The 26294-nt window shown below is 40.2% G+C and overlaps 1 long non-coding RNA gene across 1 annotated transcript in view; it reads left to right on the forward strand.

The window, feature by feature from the left end:
* The first annotated feature begins 12820 nt into the window (after nt 1–12820).
* The window catches only part of LOC140917283 (uncharacterized), a 67597-nt gene continuing 54123 nt past the window's right edge, over nt 12821–26294 (forward strand). The window contains exon 1 of the long non-coding RNA XR_012160781.1: nt 12821–12901. This is a non-coding gene — a long non-coding RNA (uncharacterized LOC140917283). The remainder of the gene's footprint in view (nt 12902–26294) is intronic.

Raw genomic sequence — 26294 nt, forward strand, 5'->3', positions numbered from 1 at the left:
CTGAGCTGGCTTTTGGGAACATGAAAACCATAGTCCAGGGAAGCTCCTCTTTCGTGTGCTCTAATTGCACGGCAAACTAAACTTTAAAATAGCATCTGCTAGTGTTTGAGTGCACTGATAAAGTTAGAAGGGGAAGGAATCATTGAAGAACACCCGAGTCTCTGTGCTGTTGTGTCTGTCTTTAAGAAATATTTGGCCAGATCCTAAGTGGATGTAGATTGACATAGTTCTGTTGCCTTCAATGGAATTATGCTTATTGACAGGAGCTGTGGATATGTCCCACAATGTCCTCCTTTTAAAAATATCTCTGCCATTGCTCAGCCTTGCTGAGCCAAATGAATCAGTCTCTCTTTTCAACACTGATGTACAAATGGTTGAAAGGGGACACTTTCAACTGAATATGAACATTCCACATCAGGTTTTCTTTACGTGACAATAACACTGGGAAGTTTTGAATATTGAATTATTGACCTTTTTGTTTAATATTGAGCAAGATTTTTCTGGACAAAAATTAAAATCCATGTGCCTGATCCTGTTCCCACTGAAGTGAACGATAAAATTCCCAGTGCCTTCAGTGGGAACAGAATCAGGAACTATTATAATATTATTGCATTAATGATGTATTAAGTAATAATATATTTTAGCTCTTCAGTTACAACTGACTGCTGTTAGAATTTTGCTCGGAGGTAGGGAGGAGGTGGGAACCAGTAACTTTTGATGCAGTGAGGTAGCTTTTGTATTGTATTAACACCACATGGTTAGGCTATGGATTAATTGTGGGTTTGTGTAGCAATTACGCAGTTTCATCTCTTTGCATCTCCTTACTGTATATTTGTTGCCTGTGGCAGAGGCAACAGGAATCAAACCTGTATTGCATAATTTTTGGCTGAGATCTGCAAGTATTTAAATTTACTGGGTTATTTGTGTCCACTGCAGTTTAATTTGTGTTAGGTGGCATTTTCTTCCTTGCTATCAGAAATAACGAGCATATACTTGCCGAGTCTGGGTTCTAAATGGGACTTGCAACACTCTCCTTATGTCCCATCTAGTCTCCAGAGACTCTCTGAAGTTCACTATTGGGCTAGTTTATCAGCAAACAGCATCCATCTGGTTAACTGTAGCTGCTGGCCACCACTGGGGCGTACTTCAATCACAATTAACTTTATTCTAACAAATGTGTAATAAAGTTGCTTGATATGAAGTTAACCAGTGGCTTCCAGGCAGCTCTATTTAGTGACACAGCTCTCACAGGAAGTTTATCTAGAAGATCAGAGAACTGGAGGGGACACCAGATACAAGGTGGGACTTGGAGAAACATTAGGTTTCCCATAAAAGTTTTGAGTTGTTTTCCTACCTTGTGGGTAGAGTCTGTGAAGCCTTTTAGTCTGGGCACCACATAGTTTTGCTTCCTGGAGAGGATTTGCAAAAGGCTCTTCTTATTCAGATATGACCACTGAACCAAAATCTTGAAAACAAATATAAATATTAGCCTCCTTACACAGCTCTGCTAAACCTGATTAATTACTGTACACACAACAGAAGAAGTATATTAAAAAAAATCAGGTCCTGTCCCCTAAGATAGGTCTGTGTTTATTCTTGTTTTCTCACCAGATTTTGCTAACGTGTGCCAGCCAAAAACTCTTGAACAATGGAAGAATCAAAACATCAAAAATATCAAATATTCAAATACGATGCTTTTCCATTGCTGCTGTACTATTTTCTATTTCTGTATTATTAAAAATAAAGCCTTTGTTAATGAATGGAAAAAGATATCTGATATATATCTATCGTCATGAATTTTAAAATGTGTTAATGCTGTTGGAACTTTACCAGTCCCTGTGTCTCTTTTTCCTCATGAGCATCTCAATTTTCATCTGCTGTCTAAATTTGTTTTTTTCCCCATTTCTCTCTCTTCCTAATTTGCCAACTCAGATTTACTTATTACTTTGCTTTCTTTGCTCATATCCTGTGACATTTTGTCACTTCTTGCCCTAGTTTGTTACATGGGAGCATGAGAAAATAGTTTCTACTGAAACTGCTAAATATGTCTCTCATTTATTCAGCTGGTGGGAGAAGGAGAAGGAATATGGTTCAGCAGAGTAGCCTTTGTAAACCACAAGATTGTTTGTACTTTACCACGAGTACATGCTGAGATTTGAAGCATTTGTGTGATTTTTGTAAGTGGAGAGGTTGTAATTGAATTTCCTTGCTGATATTTTAAAAACTATGAATAGAAGAAAATAAAAGTTTAAATGTTTTATACATCAACAATCAAAAAATAATTTTAAAATCATGCAAGTTGACATGCTTGTGTAGACCTTTGTTTAAATAATTTGACCCAAGTGAAGGGTTTTGAAGATAAAGTAAAACTAGAACGTCCATAATCAATTTTAGGAAAAAGCAAGCCCACTAAAACTTTTCAATGGGTGAGTTTCACTCATTTCACTAGTGTCAAAGCAACTTTCTCAAATGAAACTTTGTTCAGAGTTTAAATTTAATTCTATGTGGATATGAACCAAAACCAAAACTTTGGATCTGAACACTTTCAGACACAGGAAAAGTTTGGAAAGAGATCTGAACTTCATAACTTGGGCCCATCTCTACTTATATTTAAAAAGAAACAAAATGTGGACACCAGTTCAGGAAAGCATGTATGCACATGCTTAAATCTGTTGCCTCTCGGGAGAGCACTTAAACATCAGCTTAACTTTAAGCATGTGCTTAAGTCCCATTGACTTCATTGGCTCTTAAGTCAAGCACTTGCTTAAGTACTTGGTCTGGATAGGGATGATTCCCTGAATTGGAAAAATAGAGTTAAGGTTGCTAACTAATAGCAGTGTTCTGTATTTTAACACATCATTTACAAAACCAGCACCTAAAACTAAATAAATTAATAGATAAGGACATCACAAACCTTACTATGCTCACATAGTAAACACTTTCTTTTAATCACAGAAACTCTGAATTTTCTCTCCAAATCAATGTATTGGGTTAAAGTTACCCATGACGGCACTAAAACAGGACTACCTAATGAAAACTGATTGTCTTCTTAAGACTGCTGAGAGCAAAAAGAAAAAAGTTACAGCAGGAAAGTGAACACTTTTTTTTTATTATTTTAAAAATTAATATTTGTTATTAAAAGAGCATCAGGTGGAGGTAAGAAATGCACTGGCAAAGAAACAGGAGAAAGCACAGAAGCAGAAACTAAGCCCTGGTCTACACTAGGAGTTGAGGTCGAATTTAGCAGCATTAAATCGATTTAACCCTGCACCTGTCCACACGAAGAAGTCCTTTTTTTTTACTTATAGGGCTCTTAAAATCGATTTCCTTACTCCACCCCCGACAAGGGGATTAGCGCTGAAATCGTCCTTGCTGGGTCGAATTTGGGGTACTGTGGACCCAATTAGATGGTATTGGCCTCCGGGAGCTATCCCACAGTGCTCCATTGTGACCGCTCTGGACAGCACTCTCAACTCAGATGCACTGGCCAGGTAGACAGGAAAAGGCCTGCGAACTTTTGAATTTCAATTTCCTGTTTGGCCAGCGTGGCAAGCTGCAGGTAACCATGCAGAGCTCATCAGCAAAGATGACCATGATGGAGTCCCAGAATCGCAAAAGAGCGCCAGCATGGACCGAATGGGAGGTACAGGATCTGATCACTGTATGGGGAGAGGAATCCGTGCTATCAGAACTCCGTTCCAGTTTTCGAAATGCCAAAACATTTGTCAAAATCTCCCAGGGCATGAAGGACAGAGGCCATAACAGGGACCCGAAGCAGTGCCACGTGAAACTTAAGGAGCTGAGGCAAGCCTTCCAGAAAACCAGAGAGGCAAACGGCCGCTCCGGGTCCGAGCCCCAAACATGCCGCTTCTATGATGAGCTGCATGCCATTTTAGGGGGTTCAGCCACCACTACCCCAGCCGTGTTGTTTGACTCCTTCAATGGAGATGGAGGCAACATGGAAGCAGGTTTTGGGGATGAGGAAGATGATGATGATGAGGTTGTAGATAGCTCACAGCAAGCAAGCGGAGAAACCATTTTTCCCAACAGCCAGGAACTGTTTCTCACCCTGGACCTGGAGCCAGTACCCCCCGAACCCAACCAAGGCTGCCTCCCGGATCCGCCAGGCAGAGAAGGGACCTCTGGTGAGTGTACCTTTTAAAATACTATACATGGTTTAAAAGCAAGCATGTTTAATGATTAATTTGCCCTGGCATTCGTGGCTCTCCTGGATATACTTCCAAAGCCTTTGCAAAAGGTTTCTGGGGAGGGCAGCCTTATTCCATCCACCATGGTAGGACACTTTTACCACTCCAGCCAGTAGCACGTACTCAGGAATCATTGTAGAACAAAGCATTGCAGTGTATGTTTGCTGGTGTTCAAACAACATCCGTTCTTTATCTCTCTGTGTTATCCTCAGGAGAGTGAGATATCATTCATGGTCACCTGGTTGAAATAGGGTGATTTTCTTAAGGGGACATTCAGAGGTGCCCATTCCTGCTGGGCTGTTTGCCTGTGGCTGAACAGAAATGTTCCCAACTGTTAGCCATGGGGAGGGGGCAGGGTGGAGGGGCTAGCCACGTGCTGGGGGGAGGCAAAATGCGACCTTGTAATGAAAGCACATGTGCTATGTATGTAATGTTAACAGCAAGGTTTACCGTGAAAGAGTGTACCCATTGTTCTAGAAAAAGTGTCTTTTTAAATACCACTGTCCCTTTATTTCTCTCCACCAGCTGCATGTGTTTCAAGGATCACAGGATCTTCTCCTTCCCAGAGGCTAGCAAAGATTAGAAGGCGAGAAAAACGCACTCGTGATGAAATGTTCTCTGAGCTCATGTTGTCCTCCCACACTGACAGAGCACAGACGAATGCATGGAGGCAGACAATGTCAGAGTGCAGGAAAGCACAAAATGACCAGGAGGAGAGGTGGCAGGCTGAAGAGAGTAAGTGGCGGGCTGAAGCTGAAAGGTGGCGGCAGCGTGATGAGAGGAGGCAGGATTCAATGCTGAGGCTGCTGGAGGATCAAACCAATATGCTCCATCGTATGGTTGAGCTGCAGGAAAGGCAGCAGGAGCACAGACCGCTGCTACAACCCCTGTATAACCAACCACCCTCCTCCCCAAGTTCCATAGCCTCCTCACCCAGACGCCCAACAACGCAGTGGGGGGGCCTCCAGCCACCCAGCCACTCCACCCCAGAGGATTGCCCAAGCAACAGAAGGCTGGCATTCAATAAGTTTTAAAGTTTTAAACTTTTAAAGTGCTGTGTGGCCTTGTCCTTCCCTCCTCCACCACCCCTCCTGGTGCTTCTCTCCTCCACCACCTCTCCTGAGCTACCTTCTAGTTATCCCCCTATTTGTGTGATAAATGAATAAAGAATGCATGAATGTGAAGCAACAATGACTTTATTACCTCTGCAAGTGGTGATCGAAGGGAGGAGGGGAGGGTGATTAGCTTACAGGGAAGTAGAGTGAACCAACGGGTGGAGGGTTTCATCAAGGAGAAACAAACAGAACTTTCACACCGTAGCCTGGCCAGTCATGAAACTGGCTTTCAAAGCTTCTCTGATGTGCACCGCACCCTTCTGTGCTCTTCTAACCGCCCTGGTGTCTGGCTGTGCATAACCAGCAGCCAGGCGATTTGCCTCAACCTCCCACCCCGCCATAAACATCTCCCCCTTACTCTCACAGATATTGTGGAGTGCACAGCAAGCAGTAATAACAGTGGGAATATTGGTTTCGCTGAGGTCTAAATGAGTCAGTAAACTGCGGCAGCGCGCTTTTAAACGTCCAAATGCACATTCTACCACCATTCTGCACTTGCTCAGCCTGTAGTTGAACAGCTCTTGACCACTGTCCAGCCTGCCTGTGTAGGGCTTCATGAGCCATGGCATTAAGGGGTAGGCTGGGTCCCCAAGGATACATATAGGCATTTCAACATCCCCAATGGTTATTTTCTGATCTGGGAATAAAGTCCCTTCCTGCAGCTTTTGAAACAGACCAGAGTTCCTGAAGATACGAGCGTTTTATGTCATGTACCTTTCCCGGCCATCCCACGTTGATGCTGGTGAAATGTCCCTTGTGATCCACCAGAGCTTGCAGCACTATTGAAAAGTACCCCTTGCGGTTTATGTACTCGGCGGCTTGGTGCTCCGGTGCCAAGATAGGGATACGGGTTCCGTCTATGGCCCCACCACAGTTAGGGAATCCCATTGCAGCAAAGCCATCCACTATGACCTGCACATTTCCCAGGGTCACTACCCTTGATATCAGCAGATCTTTGATTGCGTGGGCTACTTGCATCACAGCAGCCCCCACAGTAGATTTGCCCACTCCAAATTGATTCCCAACTGACTGGTAGCTGTCTGGCGTTGCAAGCTTCCACAGGTCTATTGCCATTCGCTTCTCAACTGTGACGGCTGCTCTCTTCTTGGTATTCATGCGCTTCAGGGCAGGGGAAAGCAAGGCACAAAGTTCCATGAAAGTGGCCTTACGCATGCGAAAGTTTCGTAGCCACTGGGAATCGTTCCAGGCCTACAACACTATGCAGTCCCACCAGTCTGTGCTTGTTTCCCGAGCCCAGAATCGGCGTTCCACAGCATGAACCTGCCCCATTAGCACCATGATGCATGCATTGGCAGGGCCCATGCTTTCAGAGAAATCTGTGTCCATGTCCTGATCACTCACGTGACCGCGCTGACGTCGCCTCCTCACCTGGTATCGCTTTGCCAGGTTCTGGTGCTGCATATACTGCTGGATAATGCGTGTGGTGTTTAATGTGCTCCTAATTGCCAAAATGAGCTGAGCGGCCTCCATGCTTGCCTTGGTATGGCGTCCGCACAGAAAAATGGCGCGGAATGATTGTCTGCCGTTGCTCTGGCGGAGGGAGGGGCGACTGACGACACGGCTTACAGAGTTGGCTTCAGGGAGCTAAAATCAACAAAGGGGGTGTCTTTACATCAAGGAGTATTTCAGGCAGGACTTCACGGAGGGTTCCAATAAGAAATGGTGCACCTAAGTTATTGTTCTTATTGGAACAAGGAGGTTAGTCTGGCCTCTGATTGATACATGGCTAGATTTACCTCGCTGCACCTTCTCTGTGAGTGACTGCAGTGTGACCTAGAGGAATGAGTCCCCTAGACAGGGGAGGAGGCAAATGAGTACAAAACAAATCTGGTCTATTTCTTGTTTTGACCCACTCCATCTATCTTTTACATCTTTGGCTGGCAGCAGACGGTGCAGAAGGACTGCATGCCATCCACATCTCATGGCTGCTCGGCAGAAGATGGTACAGTACGACTGCTAGCCATCCTCATCTCTTGCCTGCCCGGCAGAAGATGGTACAATACGACTGCTAGCCATCCTCATCTCTTGCCTGCCTGGCAGAAGATGGTACAGTACGACTGCTAGCAATCCATATCGCCTGCCTGCTCACCATAAGACGGTTCAATAGGACTGACTGCAGGACTAAAGAGAATGGCCTGGTCAAGTCACTCCAAATTTAGTCCCTGCGCCCATGTCTGCCCAGGCGCTCCCAGCCGACGTGGCCAGGAGCACCTCGGACATGACGATGACGGCTACCAGTCGTATTGTACCGTCTGCTGCCACAAGGCAAGGGGTTGCTGCTACTGTGTAGCAATGCCGTACCGCGTCTGCCAGCACCCAGGAGACATAGGGTGACGGTTACCTGAGCGGGCTCCATGCTTGCCGTGGTATGGCGTCTGCACAGGTAACTCAGGAAAAAAGGCGCAAAATGATTGTCTGCCCTTGCTTTCACAGAGGGAGGGAGGGAAGGGGGGCCTGACGATATGTACCCAGAACCACCCGCGACAATGTTTTAGCCCCATCAGGCATTGGGATCTCAACCCAGAATTCCAATGGGCAGCGGAGACTGCGGGAACTGTGGGATAGCTATCCACAGTGCAATGCTCCGGAAGTCGACTCTAGCCTCGGTACTGTGGAAGCACTCCGCCGAGTTAATGCACTTAATGCACTTAGAGCATTTTCTGTGGGGACACACACACTCGAATATATAAAACCGATTTCTAAAAAAACGACTTTTATAAATTCGACCTTATTCCGTAGTGTAGACATACCCTAAAAGAACCTGAAATCTGGTTGCTGCTTCCCAGCTGAGAATTTCTCCTGTGGCAGGGAAATCTCAGCTGCTATAAACTGACAGAGCTAGAGCTTATATCAACCAAACACCTACCCACAGCACAGGGGACAAGTTGGGGGCAGAGCACATCTTCACCCTGCCAATTCACAGCTAGCATTTAGTCCTTTAGAGACCATGGGCAGCTGTCAGAAACTAATGCAGCCTCTAGGCTGTTCTAACTTATGTTGTGGCTGGGGTAGCTTGAGGTTGGAGCTATGTAAAATCATTAGCATTTGCTTTGCAAGAGCTTGTTGACAAAATCTGAATTTCTGTGACAAAAAACAGGGCACATTTTTCCTGAAAAATTCCATATCAAATATTCCAGTTTTTCTAGCATTTATTCAGTTGCAAAACACCCGTCTGTTTCTAAGAAAAAGTGAAGTGAAAATGAAATATTTTGCTTTTTTGAAAAGCTCAATTTCCTCTCCTGTGTTTTCATTGCTAGTGAGAATTTTTCATTCAGTTTCCTGCATTTTGTTTACCTTGGACCAATGCCATAAGCCACTGGTGTTTTCTTCAAAATGTAAGAAATGGCTTGAGTACAAAACAGTCATACATGCAGGAGAGGCTACTAACTAATTAAGAATCAGGGTAACATTGCAGTAGGATTGGTCATCTTCCTTCATGTAAAATGGATTGTTCTTAAGCAGTGGGGCAGTCTGCTTTGAACCAATTTTCAGGAGGCTAGTAGATGATGGGATTGTAGGTATCAAGTGGCACCTTCATAGCTTTAATGATGAACAGAAGGTTCTCTTGATGCACAGAGTGGGGTGTAGTGGTGATGTTATCCTGTGGCTGGTTTTCAGGCTAGACATTAGCTTGCTTTATGTTCATCTGTCTGGAATCTGACAGTTAATTCATTTTCTCTTTAACACAGGCTAAAATTCTGGCACGAGATCTCGGGTGATATTCTGACCCCATTGAAGAGGATAGGAGTTTTGACATTGACTTCAATGTGGTCAACATTTCATCCTTACAGTTGACCTTTGTGGTTCAAATTCTGTGCAGACTTACTTCCAAGAAACCCCATTGGAGCTCACTGGGCTGTTGGGGGTATAAATCAGCTCTGAATTCAGCATGTGAAGTTGGATAGTCTAGTCTAATTTATTAGTAGCAAGATTAATAGTAGGATTCTGGGAGTGCTTAGAGGTTCCAGCTGCAGTGTCTCACTGGGTTAAAGTCAATGTGTGCACACCTGGCCAGTTAATGCTGTTTTATTTAAGGTTGTATTATTTAATGCTCTTTTTGCCTTTTCCTTGAACAAAATAAATGAGATATTTAAAAAGATAGGTCTAAAAAATTATGAATAAAGACAAAGAGGGTGAGCCTAAAATCCTTGGGACAAGTTCAGAATTGGTGTAAGATGGCATGACTTCATTATTGTCATTGGAATTGCACCTGCTGACAACAGAATTGGGCCCTTATCTATAAATATGCTTTCCAGACTAATTATGTTCATCCCTCTCTGGTTTATTATCATATGGATAGATAGCTGGTTAAATTAAGAAAGAGTGGCAGAAACACAGTACATTAATAAACTAAGTTTTCTGTAGGTGGAGATAAATGTACCTAACCCTGCCTATTGCAGTAATTCCCTTGCAAATAACAAGCAGTTAAAATAGTCAACATTATCTTGAAGGAAGCATCACTTTTTATAGTCTGATGAATGACATAAAACCAGTGATAGCCATCTATAGTAGTGCAGCCTCTATTGATCTTGAATCAAAACACAGCATGTGGGCATTGAACAGATAAATGGTGAGCTACTGTACAAATTGTCAAGTGGCTTTTCTTTTGTACAGAAAGCCATCTGTAGGCCAACCAATTTGGGGGGTGGGGGAGGAGGGAGAAGTCTAATGGGATACTGTAAAGATTAGTTTAGGACGCCATGTTATTTAATATCTTCATTAATGATCTGGAAGAATGAGCTACCAGCATGTTATTGAAATTTGCAGATGATATTAAATGGGGAGGTGCTGTGAACTCGGGTTAAGACAAAGAAATTAGTACCAAGGAACATAGAGAGATTAGAAACATGGACTGAACATGAGAACATGAGATTTTTCCTGGAAAAATGCACGCTAATATATCAGAGGAAGAGTAATTTGAACCATGTACTATACATTCAAGAGGAAGAAAAGCCCTGAGGAGCAGTAATTCTGAAAGGGAGTTGTGGGGATAATGGACAGCAAATTAGATATTAGTTTGGTGTGTGTTATGTATGACTCCACCAAATTCACGGCCATGAAAAACGCCTCATGGACTGTGAAATCTGGTCTTTTGTGTGCTTTCGCCCTATATTATATAGGGGAGAGCAGCATTTCTCAAATTGGGGGTCCTGACCCAAAAGGGAGTTGCAGGGTGGTCACAAGGTTATTTTAGGTTTCAGAGTAGCAGCCGTCTTAGTCTGTATTCGCAAAAAGAAAAGGAGTACTTGTGGCACCTTAGAGACTAACAAATTTATTTGATCATGAGCTTTCGTGAGCTACAGCTCACTTCATCGGATGCATTCAGTGGAAAATACAGTGGGGAGATTTATATACACAGAGAACATGAAACAATGAGTGTTACTATACACTCTGTAAGGAGAGTGATCACTTAAGATGAGCTAATACCAGCAGGAGAGCGGGGGGAGGAGGGGGAAGAAAACCTTTTGTAGTGATAATCAAGGTGGGCCATTTCCAGCAGTTGACAAGAACGTCTGAGGAACGGTGGGGCGGGGGGGGGGCGGGAATATACATGGGGAAATAGTTTTACTTTGTGTAATGACCCATCCACTCCCAGTCTCTATTCAAGCCTAAGTTAATTGTATCCAGTTTGCAAATTAATTCCAATTCAGCAGTCTCTCGTTGGAGTCTGTTTTTGAAGTCTTTTTGTTGTAATATTGCAACTTTTAGGTCTGTAGTCGAGTGACCAGAGAGATTGAAGTGTTCTCCGACTGGTTTTTGAATGTTATAATTCTTGACATCTGATTTGTGTCCATTTATTCTTTTACGTAGAGACTGTCCAGTGTGACCAATGTACATGGTTATTTTAGGGGGCCCACGGTATTGCCACCCTTACTTCTGCGCTGCCTTCAGAGCTGAGCGGCCGGAGAGGGGCGGCTGTTGGCCAGTCACCCAGCTCTGAAGGCAGTGTCCCGCCAGCAGCAGCACAGAAGGGTGGCAATACAATACCAGGCCACCCTTACTTCTGCCCTGCTGCTGGCGTTGGCTCTGCCTTCACAGCTGGGCTCCGGGCCAGCAGCCGCTGCTCTCCAGCTGCCCAGCTCTGAAGGCAGCACCACCGCCAGCAGCAGGGCAGAAGTAAGGGTAGCAGCACCGCAACCCCCCTACAATAACCTTGTGACCCCTTCCCACAATTTCTTTTTGCGTCAGGACCCCTACAATTACAACACTGTGAAATTTCAGATTTAAATTGCTGAAATCATGACATTTATGATTTTTTAAATCCTCTGACCTTGAAATTCACCAGAATGGACCGTGAATTTGGTAGGGCCCTAGTAATATGGTAACAAAGAAACCATTTCAACATCTTGGGGTTGCCGGGCCACAGGAACTATTGTGATACGGCCCTATGCTGGTGTGACATAAAGCTGTTATATTGCCTCCACCTAGGGTTTTGTCTTACAGAAGTGGAATGCTAAAGGAGCTAGTTAAGCTGGATTTACAGTTGATTTGCCCTACTTGAGTGGATCAGGCTGGGATAATTAGACCAGGTCTATTATCCATACATATGTCCAGGCCTCTCCTTTTCTTACAGTATATAAAAAAAAAACCCAAAGGTAAACCTTGTTCAGGATTTTCAAAGCAAATCAATGCATGCATAAACTAGAACAGGAATAAATTCCAGATCATAACAAATAGTACAGCTAGCAATGATGAGGCTATGACTAATCAAATTGGCTAGTGGAAATTTCCTTGTACTGCATTGTATCTGAGATATTATGGGGCAAAGAAAAACTGGCAAGGATAAAATTAGTATGAATGAAGCCTTTTAAAAAAGATCTCCCAAAACAAGGGAGTTAGGTAAAGAGATAGCATAAAGTCTTTATGACAATTTGATTAATTTTTAAGCTGAAAAAGGACACCAGAGACTTCTGATCATAACTTTCTTTATTTCATCACTTGCCCCTTTTCTTTTGTATAGAAAAGCCATCTTTTGTATAGAAAGCAAGACTTCTCCCTCCTCCCCCACCCCCCAAATTGGTTGGCCTACAGATGGCTTTCGATACAAAAGAAAAGGGGCAAGTGATGAAATAAAGAAAGTTATGATCAGAAGTCTCTGGTGTCCTTTTTCAGCTTAAAAATTAATCAAATTGTCATAAAGACTTTATGTTATCTCTTTACCTAACTCCCTTGTTTTGGGAGATCTTTTTTAAAAGGCTTCATTCATACTAATTTTATCACTTGCCCCTTTTTACCTTTGCCATTATTACAAGAAAGCTGGAAAAAAGCATTTGAAAAATGTAAGCTGCAGTATTGTCAACCTTGACCATTCAAAATCATGAGTCAGGCCTCCCGACATCACAAGATTGGCTTTAAAATGACATGGTTTGGAAAATAATAAAATTGGGGATACTTTGTTTTTGCCTTCTGATTTTTGAGTCTTTAGAAAACTTATTTTTAAAATGAAAACTGAGTTTCTTCTGTATTCATGATTCCAGGAGCTGGGGCATTAAAGGAAACACCAACTATCAAAAGACTAACAATATCATCACGACAGTGACCAATGCTGCCACTCTGGTGAGCAATCTATTTAAGCTATCAACTAAATCCACCATTTGTCTGGCTTTTTATTGTGTTTGTAAGAGGCTCATCATGAAGAATGAAGTTACCTTTTCATCCCCATATTATTCCATTTAGCTACAAAGAAAGTCATAGGACCCTAAACAGCAGAGTTTCTGCCTGAAATGTAAGATAACTCAGTCAGTCACTATGGAGGCACTTACGGAACTGACAGCATCTGATTAACCATGATTTTGTTGTTTCTTTTTCAGGCTGGAGAGAATTAAATTTGAGATTCAAAATTATTTTGGGTTAGATCATGCTTGTTAGGCACAGCCTAGAGTAAAGAGCCAGGCAGAACTATACCACCGTGGGGATGGGAGAAGCACTGGCAGGCAGATTTCCTCTCTGAACTCCACAGGGCATAGGACGATACCACCAGTCCTGATCTTATTGAGAGAAAGCCAGTGTTACCACTGAAAACAATCAAAGTTAGGTCCTTCCTTACTCTTCCTGCACTGTTAGTAGAGTAAAACACCACTGAGCCCAAATCTCCACTTCATTACTCCAGTGAAGTCAACAGAAAAATACGATTACACAACTGGTGTAAAGGAGTGGAGAAGAAGGCATACTGTCTTTGCAGCTAGCATGGTGCATGGATCTACAAAGCTTTTGTTAGCCTTTGTACCCCAAAAATTCCATTCAAAATTATCTGCAACCAAGACTTGCATAAGGAAGCCAACTCTACGAGTAATTTAATGGGGGAATAAATAGGCTGAGTCTCTCTTACTCCCCCCCCCCCTCCATCTGCAATAGAGAAAGCAGACCCCCCGCCATTTTATAAACTGGTTGGAGCTAATTGGACATATCTGCCATCATGACTTAATAGTAATTAACTCAAACCTTAATGCTGTGTTTTCATGTTTGAGTCTTAGATGACACCAGAATAGGCCAGGGTTCATGTGAAGTCTGCCATCCTTTTACACTGAGCATCATGTGGGAAAGGATTAGAGTCAGTGGAACATTCTCAGTGTCGGAGATGAGCCTAATAGGTTCAGTGTCACCAAAACCAAACATATTCAAAAGCCTGTCAATAGTTTGGGTATTTTGTCTAACTAACCTCCTAGTGAGACAGTGAGTTTTGGCCATTCCTGGAAGTATAACCCTTGAAAATAATACTTCAATGAATGGCGTTTCTCTTTCAGATCATTCCTTGTAGATGAGGAACATAGGAATACAGGAATTTACAAAATTAGTGTCTATTCTTTGATTTTCCACATTCAGCCCAACTTTGCTGCTGCTTCTTTTTCCCCCCACAAAACTGAAGGATGAACTTAAACTCCCAGAATAAGAAAAAGAAAGAAAGAGAGAAAACATTAATGGTCACATGCAGCATAATACGACTAACAATACTACGGTACTTAGTCATAATGTGTTTACTAGTCACTAACTTGCAGTTAAAAATCAACTCCAGCTCCACACTAGAAGAAATTGCAGGTCAATAGGTTTTCACTTGCAGATGCTTCTGCAAATGCCTCATGCAGGTTGTATCATTTAGAGATTGTTGAAAAGTGGATTAACATGAGAGACCTTTTATGGGACAATGGAGAAACAATGTGCTGCTGACCCACTATCTGCACGACCTACCCTCCTCCTGCTTTCCTTTTGTCTCTATTTCTTCTCTAATTTCCAGGAAGGTGAGAAAGACATTGTAACAGGCTTAATCTTTCTCGCTTGAATTTTGTTTCTACTGGCCTTAATTAACCTCTCCCTAGGTTCACAAAATTTGTGATTATAATTTTTTTTTTAAAATCTGGCACTTACTCACCAGGCAGGTTTTCTCATAACTCTACTTGAAATCCCACTATTACTGTCTTGAACTCATATTGTTTGCTCCAGTGGCCCATCTTAGTAATTTATCCCATATCTCCATTTTCCCCTTATGCAAAATACAATTATTTTAACTCCTTTAATTGTTTTTCATTTCCTACATTATATGTTTTTCTATTTTCCCGAGATATCTTTTCATCTTAGATAATTGACTGGAGAACATTTCTCTGGATCTTTAATTCACTGTATCTATTCTAAGTTGACTAATATTGTACACTATATAATAAAGAAATATTTTCATCCTAAATTTTTAAAAATGGCAAGTATTTGGGGGTTCCTCGTTTTTGGTTGCTCAGCTTATCTGCAATTGAGGCACCCACATTTTGTGGACATTTTTGAAATATTAGGTCATAAATAATGTATGTTGAATGTTGTTATGTAACTGAAAGGCTATTTTGTGACTCTGTTTTCTGTGGACTACACCTTTAAATGTAGAGGGGTTTCCCTGCCTGGTATAGGAACCCCTATCATGTATTTCAGTTGATATGCAGAACGTTCTAGAGTGAGTCATGGCATCTTTTCACTGTTTCTCATAGTGGATATATATATATATATATAGAGAGAGAGAGAGAGAGAGAGAGAGAGAGAGAGAGAGAGAGAGAGATGAATCTGAACTAAAAGCCAGTTAAACTGATTTATTTATTGAGCAAGGGAAAACATAAAGAACTCTGGGAAAAAGGATGGAACCATAAAAGAGAGCTTAGAGAAACTGAAATACTAGTGAAAAGGTTTCCAGGTTAAAGAGAATAATAGAAAGGGTAAATATAGTCACTTATGGAAATATGAAAAATTTCAAATTTAATGACAAAGAAGGAAGAATTTGAAGCATATGATAGGTTCAAAGACTTGAGCAAAACTTGTGAGGAAAATGTCATTTGCAATGCTCAAAGCCTTATGTTTTCCACAGGAACCTGGTGAAATGGGGATAATTTAACAAAGATGCTTTAAAATTATGTATCAAAATCACAATTTCCAGCCAAATGATATGTTTCCTATGAGTAAATAAATGGAAAGAGAAATGTCTTTACGCTTCTAGGCTGTCTGAAAAAGCTTTCCATTACCTACCATTTTAGTAAAAAGAAAAGGAGTACTTGTGGCACCTTAGAGACTAACCAATTTATTTGAGCATAAGCTTTCATGAGCTATAGCTCACTTCATCGAAAGCTTATGCTCAAATAAATTGGTTAGTCTCTAAGGTGCCACAAGTACTCCTTTTCTTTTTGCGAATACAGACTAACACGGCTGCTATTCTGAAACCTACCATTTTAGTAACCTTCTATGAGAGGTCCTTAGGGATTATTTTTTATGGGCATAAAGAAGACTCACTTAAGACAGAGGCTGATGAGCATTATTTATACAAAGAGACTGACCACAAAATAAACTGTGGTTACAGATGTAGTGCCTGAGTCAATAAAGAAAAACGCTCTGCAGGTTAGAAAGTACCTCTGCCAACTTACCATTTGTGGGAAGAAAGGCCCAATCACAGGCAAATAAAATGACATAATTAATCACACCCCAGGAGATATGAACATTGATAAACCCTTATTACAGTTGCTCGGGGACATAGCATTGACCAGAGCAATGTTTCTTCTAAAAGCTACAGAAAGTAATAAAAGGGGATATGCCTATTATGAACCATGAGAGTGCAGACAAAATTCCACTGAGAGGAATCCACTGTCCGTTGAGGGTCAAGTTGGAACTGTATAGCACAATCCAATCTAGTTACAATAAAAATAGGGATTATTGGATGGTCATTAGCTATATTATAACTGGAACATATCATGGAACAAGTGACTCTTTTGTGGGAGGAGTGGGAGACATCTTCATAGATTTTAATTGTGATGTCATTCCAGGCATAGGCAAAGGCACAGAAGAAGGTTTGTTCTCAGCAAGAAAAACATCACACTAGTAAAAGGAAAAATTGTTCTTCCTGGGGAAAAAATATTTAATAAGGCTATTTGTTTTCTGGCCCTATAACTCATGCTGAGTTATTCTATAGTGACAACTTATATAAAAGACATTCTCTGATTGCATTACTTTTTATACTAACCTGTGTTCACAATTTATCAAATTCCTTCTGAAAATCTAACTATATAATATCCAGTGAATCCCTCTAATCTACCATGTCAATCATATCCTCAAAGAATTCCAAAAACTTATACACAATCTCCTCTTCCTGGAACCATGATGGCTGTCATTAATCAAACTCTACTTTTCCAACTATTCCCACCGTTGGCCCCTTGAAAATAGTTATTAAAATTTTATCCTGAGAGTTAAGAAATAAACCTAACTGCTTGTATGTAATTTTGTAGTATATTTCTGAATCTGAATCATGCCCATGCTTGTAACACAAACACGGCTTTTTAGACTTTTTAAATGATAAAGTTATGTTCCAATCCTCAAGGATATCTTCTGAACTCAAAACCCCAAGGAAACACTTATAAAATTTCAGTGAATTCAATCACAAATTCATTTAGCACAGCTGGATATCTCTTGTCTAACCAGGTTGTCTTTTTAGTTTTAAGACCCTTTTTAATAAATATTTTCTACAGAAGATATACACTTAATTGATTAGTTATGAATAATTAGAGAGGGGCACTCTCTCAGGATGTACTTAGTGTGTTTTCAGTGTAGACATCCAAAATGTCTACTCATATAAGGCCAAAGGGCTGAGGGCTGGTCTACAGACAGTTTTTGTACTACTCTAATTATACTGGTATAGAAATAGGTAATGAAGTACAACTCTCTTGTTTGGACATAGTTATACTGAGATAGATAGATATATTGGTATAGCTTATTCCTGTAAATTTACACTACAGAGAGTCTTCTCTTTCTCACCCAATTACTTCCCCATCCCCAATCCATTTGATGGCCCAACATTCTATCTAGAACCCCAGTGTCATTGCAACTCCACCACTACCCCCCCCAGTAAAAGACACAAAGCTCTCGGGTGCAGTGCTCTCCTTCTGCCTTACTTGGGGTGTAATTCTTTCAGAAAGGAATGCTTTTGCCTCAGTTTCACAGTTAATTTTTTGCTTTTGCTGATGTTGCTGGCCCAGGCAGTATTTATATAGCCACTCTTTACCATGACAACATTCATGTTTTCCTAGAATTTCACCTCTGGTCCTGATGTTAACGAGGTCCTACAGCAACAGAAAAATTTTCTCATCCAACCTTGGTGATGGAAGGATATTTTAACACTGTGTCACTGTGGGGAGCAGGAGCTTTTCCTTTTGTCCCTGTCTTTCCCTTCCCAACAGTAGCAGAACAGTTTTATGTATGTTAAAGCATCCTTTTCCTTATAAAAATCTACTTCTAGTTGTAACTACAGATCTATGGCCACCAAGGACTTCACAGTCATCTCTATGCTTTGCATGACGGTCATTCATAACATCCTGACAAAAGCAGGAAGAAAGCCCAGATTCATCTACTTTAGAAAACAAAGATGCTTCTACCATATTAACCTAATGAAAATCTTTAGCTGTTAACAATATAGAACCTGTGACACACAGTTAAGCAGTTCTGATTTTGTCCACTTAGAGGGCATTAGTACATATGTACCTGAAATAGTTCATTACAATATATTTTTTTAAATCTCCTGCTCTATATACACGTTCCTGTACTCTGTTTGATAAAAGAATTTCTTTGCCTAAGAAAACACTTTCCTTTTATCTACTTTCTTCCCACCAGCAGCTTATCATTTGGATATTATTTATTTGTTGTTTTCCACCTCAGACAATATTGTTTCCCACCCCAGACAAAGTTCCCACTTTGGACTTCAGCCCACTTCAGCTTTCATCCCTCCTTTGGCTGTACTATTTCTATGTTACCTCAAAATTACGGGAAGGCCCTGCCATTCTGTAAGCAGAGAATGGCAAGCAGAGCTGATGATAAGGTGGTGATTGAGTACTCAACTACTTAAAATTGTTCCAGTAACAAAATATTTTTTTCTAAGATAAAGATTAAAAATACTTTAAAAGATGCCATAACAAAAACTAAATTGTCACATAATCCAAGCCCATTCATATCAAAATATACTGTTGCACAGTAAATTGTGGAGAATTACCTCATCTGCTACAAATCATGTATCGTGAATAAATCATGACAGCAGTGAAGCAACACCAGCAGCATTGTACACCTGCTTTACCCTGGTTCTGTTTTAGCCTGCAGTTAAGGATATTTGTCTTCTAAGTGTGTATAGGATCAGCTTTCGGAGGTCTGGGTTGAAAGTGAGGTCTGGGTTGTCAGAGCAAGACATATAAAAACCTGCCACCTGTTGTGAAAGGAACTAAGCACATCTTGAAAACTTTTCAGTTAAGTGTTCTTTTGTTTGGCTAAATCAAACGGCCTGTTGTAATTTAATTTCAAAACACTGCTTGTCCTGGTCACTTGTACATAATTCACAGAGACTTTTCTAAAAAGCTTGCCTGGCTAGAAACTTTTCAATCTTCACTGTGTATTTTCACACCTACAAACACAAGATCTGTGAAAGAAGGCTTGATATAAGATCAGATTAATCATTGCTTTAGAGAGAATTAGCTGGAGATTTGAAAATGTAATTAATGAATAAGAACCTTTTTTTGCATCATCTTAGAACTCGAGGATCAACAAATATGCTGATATTCTCTATGTAGAAAAAATGTGTGAAATTCTCTGTGTGGCTTCTTCTGGTATAGTGGGATGGAACTTCTTCCACAGGAGCCGTTACAAATACAGAGACTATTCAGCTTAGAAAAGAGACAACTAAAGGGGGTGTCAAGGTTCCTCCCCCACTCTGAACTCTAGGGTACAGATGTGGGGACCTGCATGAAAAACCTCCTAAGCTTATCTTTACCAGCTTAGGTCAAAACTTCCCCAAGGTACAAAATATTACACCCGTTATCCTTGGACTGGCCGCTACCACCACCAAACTAATACTGGTTACTGGGGAAGAGCTGTTTGGACACGTCCTTCCCCCCAAAATACTTCCCAAAACCTTGCACCCCACTTCCTGGACAAGGTTTGGTAAAAAGCCTCACCAATTTGCCTAGGTGACTACAGACCCAGACCCTTGGATCTTAAGAACAATGAACAATCCTCCCAACACTTGCACCCCCCCTTTCCTGGGAAATGTTGGATAAAAAGCCTCACCAATTTGCATAGGTGACCACAAACCCAAACCCTTGGATCTGAGAACAATGAAAAAGCATTCAGTGTTTTACAAGAAGACTTTTAATAAAAAATAGAAGTAAATAGAAATAAAGAAATCCCCCCTGTAAAATCAGAATGGTAGATATCTTACAGGGTAATTAGATTCAAAAACATAGAGAACCCCTCTAGGCAAAACCTTAAGTTACAAAAAAGATACACAGACAGAAATAGTTATTCTATTCAGCACAATTCTTTTCTCAGCCATTTAAAGAAATCATAATCTAACACATACCTAGCTAGATTACTTACTAAAAGTTCTAAGGCTCCATTCCTGATCTATCCCTGGCAGAAACCAGCATACAGACAGACCCAGACCCTTTGTTTCTCTCCCTCCTCCCAGCTTTTGAAAGTATCTTGTCTCCTCATTGGTCATTTTGGTCAGGTGCCAGCGAGGTTACCTTTAGCTTCTTAACCCTTTACAGGTGAGAGGAGCTTTCCCCTGGCCAGGAGGGATTTCAAAGGGGTTTACCCTTCCCTTTATATTTATGACAGGGGGTTATGATAGAGGTCTATAAAATCATGAGGTGTGGAAAAAGTGAATAGGAAAGTGTTATTTACCCCTTTATATAATACAAGAACTAGGAGTCACCTGGTGAAATTAATAGCAGGTTTAAAACAAACAAAAGGAAGTACCTCTTCACACACTTCAGTCAACCTGTGAAACTCATTTCCAGAGGATGTTATTAAGGCTAAAAGTATAACTGGGGAAAAAAAGAGAATTAGATAAGTTTATGGAGCATAAGTCCATCAATGGCTATTAGCCAAGATAGTCCGGGATGCAATCCTATGCTTTGTGTGTCCCTAAACTTCCAACTGCCAGAAGCTTCTGGCACTGGTCACTATCAAAGACAGAACACTGAGCTAGATGGATCATTGGTCTGATCCAGTATGTCCATTCTTATGTTTCAAATAGCTTAGTTGTAGGCATTGGCTCAAGGCCAGTGTGCATCTCTAATAGTAAACCTTACTGTACTGTGAGGCAACAAACTGAAAGCTGAGGTGAAAATTACAGCCAAGTGGAGGAGAGGGGAAATAGGGTTTATAAAGTGTAAATAATTAAACTAGAAGGAAGAGTGGAGTTGCCTTTAAGACAGGCCTAGAATAGTGGCCAAACTTACTGATCTCCGAGCCACTTACGACAATCTTCAGAAGTTCGAGAGCTGGGATGTACCTACACCTGAAGCCCCGATCTCCCCCTCTCCGCTGGGCAGAAGCTTCTATCCCACCACCTCGCTGCAAGGCAGAGGTCCTGAGCTTTCACCCCACCCCCAATCTGGTAGGTGGAGAATGAGGGGGAAGTGCTTTGTGAGCCGCACTTTAACTGTAAAAAAGCCACATATGGCTTGCGAGCCACGGTTTGGCCACCCCTGGGCCGGATCCTTGGCTGGAAAAGGTCAGCAGAGCTCCTTTTACTTCAGTGAAGTTTCACCAATTTATTTCAGCTGAGAATCTGGCCCTTATGTCCTCTTGAATGGCTAATGTCCTTAAATTTGCTTGGAGGGGTGAGGATCACCTTGATATGCTCTGTTCCACATTTACGGATGGTCTGGTCCAACTCCACTGACAGCATGGGTGTCTTTCCATTGTTTTTAATGGGAGCTGGTTGAGGCCCAGAATGAGGTAAGTCCATGCTTGAATTCCTGCAGCTCCCCTAATGTCAAAAGAAAATCTCAGTCATGAGTCTTTGAGTGACATGTAACATTTTATAACATGAGGAACCAATGTATATTTCTAATACAGAATGTAAAAGCATATCATTATGTATATTATTTGTATAAACATAGTCATCAAGGCAATTTATAAAAGATTTTTAGCAACATTTTAATAAGTTTCAGAAGAAAGCGTTTCATTAAATAAAAATTATGAATGATGGAATTAAAGATCCACTGAAAATTGCTAATGTGTTTAATCATCTCAACATCTATATTTATAGATGACAAATTTGGGTGATATTGTGATAATTCGGTCTCGAGTCTCTTAAGTAATGATGGTTGCTTATCAGGATTCTGAGCAAAAGAAAAGAGAGTGCCGCATCAGCAGGTGGACTGCAAATAGGATTTAAGGGTTGTGACAATCTGTGCAATTTGTGCATGGGCACTCAGAATAAATAGTCTCTCCGACCCAGATATTCAGCTAATCAACTAGTAACAGCTTAGGATGTGTGAGTCAAAGAAAAAAATAATGAGGACTGTCTTATATATAAAATAAAGAGTACACACTGGAAAGCTGCAGGGGATAATAGCTCTGATAACTTTCACTGACCTCAGAGCCTTAGGTAAAAATGCTGTCCATTAAGCTAGCCACTTAGCTGCACCCACTTAGTGCTCAGCAGCCTACTCTATCTCTACATTACTTACACTCCCACATCAAAGAGTAGTAGGAAAGCTGCACTTTTTATAGTTATAAACTAGCTTTGCCGTGTTTATTCATCACGTACCATTTGTGTTAACTCTCTTTAATCACACTTTAAAACATATTTCCTAAAATGTCTGAAAAAGACAAAATAGAAATACATAAATTCCTCTACATTCAAAGGACTGCAGAAACATTAAGAACTCTAAGATATAAAACATTGTTCTGTCTGGAGCTTCAGCACAGTAGCCAAAACCCTGGAGCCATAATCTATGGTATGATATGGCCTTTTCACTCTGGAATGGAGGGAGGAGACATTTGCACAGAGGTTGGTTACCAGTCCTTCTCATTGGATTTTTAGGGCACAATCCTGCAGGCACTGATTAGACTGGTCCTAATCCAGAAAAAAAAAAACACTTAAGCACATTAAGAACCTGAATAGCCCCATTCAAGACAATGCAACTACTCACATATTTAAAGTTGAGCACGCATTTAAGGGCTTTGAAGGACGAGAGCCATAGTGCTCACCAGCACCTTGCAGAATTGAGCCCTTAATTCCTATTGCAAAGGAAGGAATGAAAACAAACAAAACGAACACAGAGCTCATAATGGAGGAAGGGAGGGGCAGAAAGAACTCCAATCCGATATTGTGCAGTGAAAACTGGAAAATACCAAACAATAAGAATCACTGAACTAAATCCAGAAGAGATTTTTCTTCCTGAGAATTAATAATACCTAAGGAGTGGGTAGTATCTTTTTCAACCTCATACCCATAAACAATAGTGACCTTAAATATAACATACACTAAAAGGGAGGAAGTCAGGGATGACATTTCAACCACTAGATCTTTTCCAGGAATGTCCTTAACATTAAAATAAGTCTCTGTGGGCCTGTGAGTGTGAGCTATATAATTATATATCCTAGATCCGCACCTGTTGATAGGAATTTATTAGCACTTGTGGAAAGGAAAAAGAGGAGCTGAAGGTATTGACCTCTCATTATTAAAATTGACTTAATACTTTTTTGCACCACCTGTTCCTGCATTGTGTAATCAGTCTTTTGGTATTAGATATGTACCAGATGTTTCCCAAATCTGCCTCAGTCACTCCAGTCTTTAAATCAGAGGCTCCTTTAGAGATCAATAAGAAACACCACTGCTGTGTCCTTTCTACTCTGGCAAAAACTGAGAGAGTTCACAGTTGACAGTTGTCTTGTATTATCGAGGAAGACAAATTGCTTGAGCAGATTTGAAAAATCTTCTTTTATATGTGACTCTTCATGTACCAGAGTCCTTAGTCAATGACATGACAGAATTATGAGTGAAAGACTCAACCATGGAGATTCATAGATGTGAGCACAGTGGGACAAATTCTGCTCTCACATGTTCTTCCAGATAGTGCAGGACAAAAGACAAAATACTAGGAATGTGGTTTAACTAGGCTGCAACTTTAATATCTCCGGGAAATTATCCGGCTATAACGTGTCCATAGCAATTCAACCTTATTGCCATTATCTGTGTCCCCGAGAAAAGGCTGCCCCTATCCAAGCCTTTAATCTTTAACCAGAGCCTTTGCTATGACCTATGGGTTATCCTTTCATAGGAGATTTGGGAGTATAGGAAAAGGAGACGGGCATTTCTTTATTTCTTAATTTTTAGAAGATCCATACGCTATTTTTAGAAGATCCATACACTATAAAACATATATAATCATATGTAACATATAAACATATAAAACATACGTAATCATTTGGTAGGTAGTTTATTAAATATGCAAAGTTGGAGTTTATTATTGCATGTATTTTAAAACAAAAATGAATCACTTTGTATATTTCCAACCATGAACTGAACTAGAAAGGAATACATTTTCCAAGGCAACATTTTCAATTATATATGAACCCATTGATATTTCACTGTTTTATCTGACTCTTCTGAGGTTATCTTCTTTCTCTGATGAGTCAATTTAAAGAGGGAGATTCAGTTTGGAGCAAAAATTTTAAAGTGAACACGTAGGTATAAAACCAAATATATTTGGCAGTTGTCTTTTAGTAATTTCCCTTACAATTGTTTCAGATGTGGTTGTTTGAGTAAGAACCTTCTTCCTCTGCTTAATCTTGCACTAATGTCACAAACGACATTTGTGACATTATACACTATAGTCACAGAAATTTGATTCACTTTTCTCCAGTCTGAAAATTCTTTGTTAGGATATAACCCAAAGTACACTGAAGATATTGGAAAGCTCCATTGTCTTCAATGGGCACTGGACTAGAACACAAATGTGGAAGAACTGTGTTTAGAAAGAACAGTAAGTGATGAGCTTGGACAAACAATTCACAACAAATAATTCCTTTGCCATTTGAGTCAATATTCAGGTTTGGGATATCAAAAAGGACATAGTCTTTATTTTCTGAATGGATGATCTAACTTTTATAAATTACTTCCTCTTCTACCTGAAACAAAATTTGTTTTGCAAAGCAATTTTCATTTTGTTGTTGGAGATATCTCAGCCTGAAATTTCCTGTTCATGAACATTCATGTAAACTAAGCTTCACTCCAGCAAAATTTTGGGTTAAGTTAATAGAAGGGGGTTCAAAGACACTAAAAGGGAAATTCTATGTAGAAGTTCTGTCCTTATCCCCATTCACTTTCTGCTGTGAGACAAGGATACCAACTATATAATAAAATTACCCTTCTATAGTAAAGTTAGAGACAGAATTTTAAAGACACTAAGCTTTTTTCTTTAGTATGTTCAATTAACTACTCGTGTAACAATTCTGAATTTGTTTATATCCTTTTCTTTTAAGAAAAAAGGAGACATTTCCAGTTAAGAATTTATCTAGAGCTGATAGGTACTGACAAACTTATAAAACAGAATATTTGAAAAGACTTGGTTATACTAAATTATATATTTTCACTTAGGGAATTGTTCAAGAATATAGTAATAGTGTAAGCCCATAGGTATTATGGTAAGTACATCCAGCATGTTTGAACATTTGTAGTTAATAAAGCTTTATTCCCAACTAGAAAGAGCTTTTATGATGTTTTCTGCTCGGATAACTGTTTTGTTTTGTGAGTTTTAAAGATTCAGTTATTAGTTTAGGGAATTCAAAACTGATGTTAAAACCAAAACTGTGAAATATTGCATCAAATATTTAGGTTTGAGTGATCGGTGTTACATGGAAACATGTAGTAATATTTTTTACATGGGATTGAACATAACTGTTTTGACAATACAACACACTTAACATAAAAAATATTTAGGAACAAACTGGTGAGTTAAATCTGAGTTTACAGTTCACTATATGAAGGCACTATTTTTGACAATCCCTCAAATCTCAGTGAATTAGTAACTAGTCAGATATTACTGATGCAATATGTAGAATGTGACATCTAGACCAGTATATGGTTTTTCAGTTCTGTGTTGCAGGTGGCAAAAATCAAACCCAAGTCATGCATTTGTATTATAATGGGTGATCTAATTAGTCCTCATCAGTGAATGAGATGCAATGACTCTTTCCTGTGCTGACCAATTTACTTAGTAACCATATGGTTACCAGATTTTCTACAGGTTTTTTTCTATATAATCTCCATTATCATTGCATACAAGGGAATTATATCTAAGCAACCACTCTTTGAATACAGATGATAAATCTACATTTAAAAAAATCAGATACTAAATATTGAACTAAACTTTTTCCTGGTTAGCAATTAGAAATCCTGGTAATATGACACCTTGAAAAAAAGTGTAATTTTTTGCAAAACATATTACTTCAGTTAATTCACTATTATTTTACTATATCAATACCAGGCACATCTGTGAGAAATGCTCATAGCTGAAAAAAGTCTGTAAAATTTTTATCTGACTGCCATCATATATCTGGTCATTAATTTACCTCCTGGCCCATAATAAACTTTGTGTAGTATGTGTGCGTGCTCCATTAATTGAGAGACCTAGGAATTTATCTACACAATTCTGGG

Source organism: Lepidochelys kempii, chromosome 9, assembly GCF_965140285.1.
Source record: "Lepidochelys kempii isolate rLepKem1 chromosome 9, rLepKem1.hap1, whole genome shotgun sequence".
Lineage (NCBI taxonomy): Eukaryota > Metazoa > Chordata > Testudines > Cheloniidae > Lepidochelys > Lepidochelys kempii.